The sequence below is a fragment of the Carica papaya genome, chromosome 9 (assembly GCF_054855325.1).
Source record: "Carica papaya isolate Zhongbai chromosome 9, ASM5485532v1, whole genome shotgun sequence".
Taxonomy (NCBI): domain Eukaryota; kingdom Viridiplantae; phylum Streptophyta; class Magnoliopsida; order Brassicales; family Caricaceae; genus Carica; species Carica papaya.
The window spans coordinates 4,810,549-4,817,253 of record NC_142317.1 but is presented as its reverse complement, the minus strand read 5'-3'; positions in this window follow the sequence as shown (position 1 = coordinate 4,817,253).

Sequence of the window (6,705 nt, the reverse complement as noted above, 5' to 3'; positions counted from 1 at the left end):
ATATATATATATATTGATTTTTCATATAGAAGTAGAAGCAATACATAGTACACAAATGCAATGTAATGCAAAATTCAAATTTAATATAGATATTACACACTCAAGTCTCTTCAAAATTTATTTACCATACTACTTATTTTATTGACTAGATATTTCAACTATTTTTTATGAGTTATGATTTAAAGCATACGTTATACGTTATACGTTATATATTATTATATATATATGTCAATTAATTAATAAAATATATATTATTATATATATATATGTCAATTAATTAATAAAATATAATAATTAAGTACGACCTAAATTTTTTTTATATCTAAAGAGAAAAGAACACACAAAAACAAAAAAAAAAACGTAAATATGACAAAGCACAGGGGCAGTTTTGTGAAAACGCATTGTCTACATGCGTAACCGTTGGACTAGAAATAAAATAATAAAAAATTAAAAAATATGACGTGAACAGACTAGCCGCCCACCCGGCACCTTGTGCAGCTGCACTCGCCTTTCTCCCTTTCTTCTCTTTATCCCTATAAAAAGGACGAGACCCGCGCTGAACTCGAGAAGACCCAAAACTGCTTTTCTCTTCTCTGCTTTTCTTCCAAACCACCTCATTTTTCGAGACACAGAAAAAAAGTTACAGAAGAATCATACCAGTTATCCATGGCGGCAGCCGTAGATCGGAGACTGATGGTGAGGAAGCAGCTAGCTGTTGTCGTCGACGGAACAGCCTCCATGGCTCCTACTTGGCCCACCGTTGTCGACGACATCATCAAAAAGATCGTTAGGTTTATATCTTCTTCCGATCTCTTGTTTATTATTCTTCTTTTTTTCTTTTAGTTTATATCTTATGATGTTTTGTTGTTTGAGTTTAGTAAATCGAGCTTCTCGATCATAAAGTGGTGAGCTTTTTCTTGTTTGCTTATGGTTTTTTTCTGGGTTTTTCTCGACATTATTCACGAGATAGCTTGTTTGTTTTGCTTGATCAGAAAACGGGAAGTTACTAATTACTTCTTGTATGCTTAGCATCTTCAGTTGAATCCGCTGGCATATATATACTTATAGACATATGTATATATATTCTGAGAAGTTCTTGCTTGAATTTGTATGCATAAGAGCTCCATTCAGGGAGTTATTTCATGAAGGTTTTAGGGTTTTGTGTCTTTCTGTCGCTGTAGTTGATTATTTGCGACATAAGTTGACACACACACACACACACACACACACACACACACATATGTAGATACAACTGATATATATGTGTGTGGGTAGACGAGTCAATTGACAATGAAATGGTATGGAGATCTAGTATGTGGGATTTTTTAAGTGCTAGAAAGATCAAAAAATTTCATAGGAAAGCATATAATTGTCTGTATTCATACAACACACACATATATATAAGTACATAACATGAAGAATGAAATATAAATTTATGGGAAATAGTTAATTAAGAAAAAAGACTAATTAATTTGTAGAGCTCTCTCAATTGTTTTGAGGGGATCTTGAGTTCTTGATGATTACTTGTATGGATTTTGATGATCTGATTTTGATGATATATATATATATATATAGAAAATTAATATGATCAGATTATTAATACCAATCATTAAAAACACAACATGATAATACATAGAAAATCTTTTAATGATTTGTATCTCAAATAATTTTCATCTTATATATATATGCACACTAACATATGTGCATAAAAAATTAAATAATATAATGTATGTATTTACTATATATCTTGATGACTTATATGTTGAAAAATCACTTTTAAAAAAAAATTGAATATAACATTTCCTAAAAGTGTTGATTTAAGATTTTGACCACCTAAATATAGAATCGTACTCACATGTATGAACTTTTGGAATTTAATGATAATAATTTTAATTACATATCTAAATTAAAAGGTCAATTTTCGGTTTTTTTTTTCTTCAACAAGATAATAATTTTGTTTAAATGTCTTCGTTATATATATATATATATTATATAATTTACGTAAGTGTAATTTTTTTTTATAATTTATTTTCTTTTTATCAAAACGACAAATAATTTACTTTTAAATTTTTTTTTTAGAATTGTACAAAATCAAAATATTTTGTACTTATTCGGTTTTGCACTTTATAGTTTTGTGCAATTAGATCACTCTATCAATATAAATCACAATAAATATTTAACATTGTCGGTTTGTGATTACGTGGATGTTGATGTAGTATTTTCATACACGTGACATTGGTGTGATACATATTTGATTCCTGCAAGTTTTATTTTTTTTTAGTTTTATAGGGCCTGCATTTCTTAAAAATAGTATCAATAAATGATATAACTAGTCAGGTAAAAATTATTACATCGCAACGCTCTATATTAAAATCACGTGATTTAATACATATTTTTTTATATTGTGTCTGTACCAATATATAAATTTTTCATATAAACTCCTTTAACTTGCGTATTTTTTTTTCTCATTAAAATATTCATTAATTTGTTCTAGTTTGAATTTAGGAAAAAAGTAATTTATAGGTTATAAAAATTAAAAATGTTCAAAAATTTAAAGAGATTATAAGACAATGGAATAAATAGGAGAAATGTCGTTGGTTGCTTAAATGTTTTAATATATTAAGTAGAAAGACACAAGGTGATGATATTATGATTTTCAAAATGTACATGTGATACTTTAATTATATATAGTTTATATTAGATAAAAATTGTAAATATTTTATATACATTTATTAGATTACCATAAATTTACTTGTATTTTTTGACATAATGTAATATATAGAAAATTTGTGTATAGTAGTAATCAAAATTAGTTATAGAAAACAACACATGAATAATCATTGTTTTAAAGTTCATCAACGTGTGTACCTTTAAAAGTATTTTATCTCATATCATGAAAATAGTGAACCCACATCAAACCATAGGCAAAATTTGGTATAAGACCTACTATCTTGCAAAATAGTATGATTTCCATATCTATACACTTATATTATACATTTTTTATAGAAAATTTATTCAATGTTTTTTTAGTTTTGTAATAGATCGCTAGTAAGTGGAAGGAAAAATAAAAACTAATATATAAAGTTATTTATTTAAAAACTAAATAGTCAATTTGCAATTAATGTATATATATATGTATATATATCTACAAAAAGGGTAAAGGTAGGTTTTTATGTCCTAATCCTATATGCTAAATTTATTACAACATATTCTAATTTTCACCAAAATTTTTATTTAAATTTAGTATGTGTATAAATATAAAATTTTCGTACAAGAAGTATAAGTAATATACAATCCACATATATAAGGCAATAAAATTAAAAAAAAAAATTATTTTTAATACAGACATCACACATTCTAACTCTTTTTAATATTTATTTATCATAACAATTATTTTAATAATTAATTATTTCTATTTTTTTCTATGAGTTATGAATTGAAATTATATATTATTATATACATGTTATTTAATTATTAAAATATATAATTCAAATAATAATTATCTTTAAACCCAAACTTTGTCTTTACCTAAACAGAAACTAATACACAAAAACCAAAAAAAAAAAAAATCGTAAATATGATAAAGTACAGGGGTATTTTTGTAAAAACATATTGTCTACATGCGTAACCGTTAGAATATAAATAAAATAATAAAATAATAAAAAATATGACGTGTACAGACTAGCCACCCGCCCCCAGCACCTTATACAGCTGCGCTCGCCTTTCTCCCTTTTTGGCTCTCTGTCCATATAAAAACGACGAGAGCCTCACTGAACTCGAGAAGAACCAAAACTGCTCCTCTTCTCTGCTTTTCTTCCAAACAACCTCATTTTTCGACACAGAAAAAAGTTACAGAAGAACATACCAGTTATCCATGGCGGCCGCCGTAGATCGGGGACTGATGGTAAGGAAGCGGCTTGCTATTGCCGTCGATGGAACAGTCTCCATGGCTCCTACTTGGCCCACCATTGTCGACGACATCATCAAAAAGATCGTTAGGTTTATATCTTCTTCCGATCTTTCGTTTCTGCTGCTGCTTCTTCTTCTTCTTATGATGTTTTGTTGTTTGGGTTTAGTAGATCGGGCTGCTTGATCATAAAATGGTTTCTGGGTTTTTCTCGGCATTATTGTTCTGGAGTTGGTAAAACTTTCACTAGATAGCTTGTTTGTTTTGCCTGATCAGAAAATGATAAGTCATGATAATTAGTTCGTGTATGCTTACCTTTCTTCAGTTGAATCCGCGGGGTATATATATATATATGTGTGTGTGTATATATATTCTGCGAAAGTGTTTGCTTGAAGTTTCATGCATGAGAACTCCATTTAGGGAGTTGTTTCATGTGGGTTTTGAGTCTTCGGGTCTTTCTGTGGTTGTAGTTGACTATTTGTGACAAAAGGTGACATATATATCTACGTTATATATGTATATATATTACATGTGATATATATCTGTGTGTAGATGAGTCAATTGAAAATGAAAATGGTCTGAAAGTTGGTGGGGGAGGGGGGAATATTTAATTACTAGAAAGATGAAAAGATTTTCATGAGAAAACATATAATTGTTTGTGTATACACGCACATATACATGTATGAGTACAAAATAAAAAAAGATGAAATATAAATTGATGGGAAATAGTTAATTAAGAAAAAAAGACTAATTAATTTATAGAGTTCTTTTAATTGCTTGATTAATATCAATCATTGAAAGTATAATATGATAATTCATACAAAACATTTTGTTGATTTCTGCCTTGGATTATTTTTACTTTATATATATATATATATACAAAAAATGTAAATGATTCAATATATGTATTTACTGTATATCTTGATGACTTATGTGTTGAAAAATCACTCTGTAAAAATGTTTGAATATAACATTTTCTTATTGTTTAAAAGTGTTCACTTCAAATTTTGACCACCTATACATAGGATTATACTTACATGTATGAACTTTTGGAAGTCAAATGATAATAATTTCAATTACATATAATCTAGATTAAAAGATCATTTTTTAACTTTTCTTTTTCTTCTGCAACAACAAGAGAATGACTTAGTTATATCTATATTATATAATCTACGCATCAATGACTTTTTATAAATTTTTTTTTTAAAATACCAAACGATTCACTTTTAGATTTTATAGAATTGTATAAAATTAAAATATTTTGTATTTATTCGGTTTTGAATCTTTTGATTTTATGCAATTAAATCATTCCGTTAATATAGATTACAAAACATATTTAATATTGTTAGTTTATATTTAAGTAGATGTCGATATATTATTTGTGCACACATCACATTTACATGACGTATATTGCAGTATCTAGCTAAATAGAAGAGATTCGTATTTTTTTCTTGAAAGAGATTGATTTAAAATTTGTTTTGCGAAAACATTCAACGATTTACTTTTATATTTTATGAAATTGTACTAAATCAAAATATTTTGTGCTTATTCAATATTAAATCTTTTGATTTTATGGAATTAAGACATTCTCTCCGTATAAATTACAAAAAAAAAATTGTTAGTTTATGCTTATGTAGATATTGATATACTTTTTTTGCAAAGTCGTGACATATATTGTAGTATCTAACCAAATTAGAAGATATTTATATATATTTTTAAAAGACCTTGATTTATTTGTTTTTTTACGAAAATTTCAAACGGTTCATTTTTAAATTTTATAACATTGTACGAAATCAAAATATTTTATACGTATTCAATTTTAAACTTTTTGATTTTATGCAATTAAATCAGTTTGTCAATACAAATCACAATAACTACTTAACATTTTTAATTTACACTTATGTGGATGTTGATATAGCATTTTTGCACAAGTAACATTGATACTATACATATTATATATCACGTGTATAAAAATTCAACGTAAGTATTCATATAAGTACAGATAAACAATATTAATAACGACTTTATTGTCACGTAGCGGCACTTTTTGCCCTTTTAGGGACGGTTTTTGATGTCGTTCTAGAAAGCAGTCAAGCTTACTGATTTTCATATGATTCATTTAATAATTCAATTTGGTGAGGTTTTATTCAGGGAATTCAATACCTGTGGTGCATCAACAAGCCAGGTATGTATTTTTCCAATTTATTTTTCACATAAATTATTTAAAATAATTAAAAATATTTAAATATTAAAATTAAAAACTGGTAAAAATATATTGAATGTCAAATTAAATAAATAAAAAATTATTCTTATTGTTGGTACTTATTGACTATATGTACAGGGCCCACCTTGCACAGTCAATGAATTTGGAGTTATCATGTTCACTACTCATGGACCTCACAGTCGTACGTATCCATTCTCTCCCTTTTTAATTCTTTCTTATGATTACATATATGTAAATGTATACATACACAGGTCTTTATAATAAAAATATTTTTTATAAAGTTATAGAAAAATTTTATATTATTATTTTTTTACTCATCACGTATTTAATTATTTTAAAAACTTATAAGCTTTTTTTTAATTATTTTTTTTTTCACTTATCGAGTATATTATAATATTTAATTTAAAAATTAAAATTTTATTATTTTATAATATTTATTAATCTGTAATATTTTATTTAATAATTTAAAATTTAATAATATTATATTATTATGAATAGAGCAATGATATTGATATTATAAGAATGGTAATAGTTTTTATTTTTAAATTTATAATTTTTATTTTACTTAAATAGT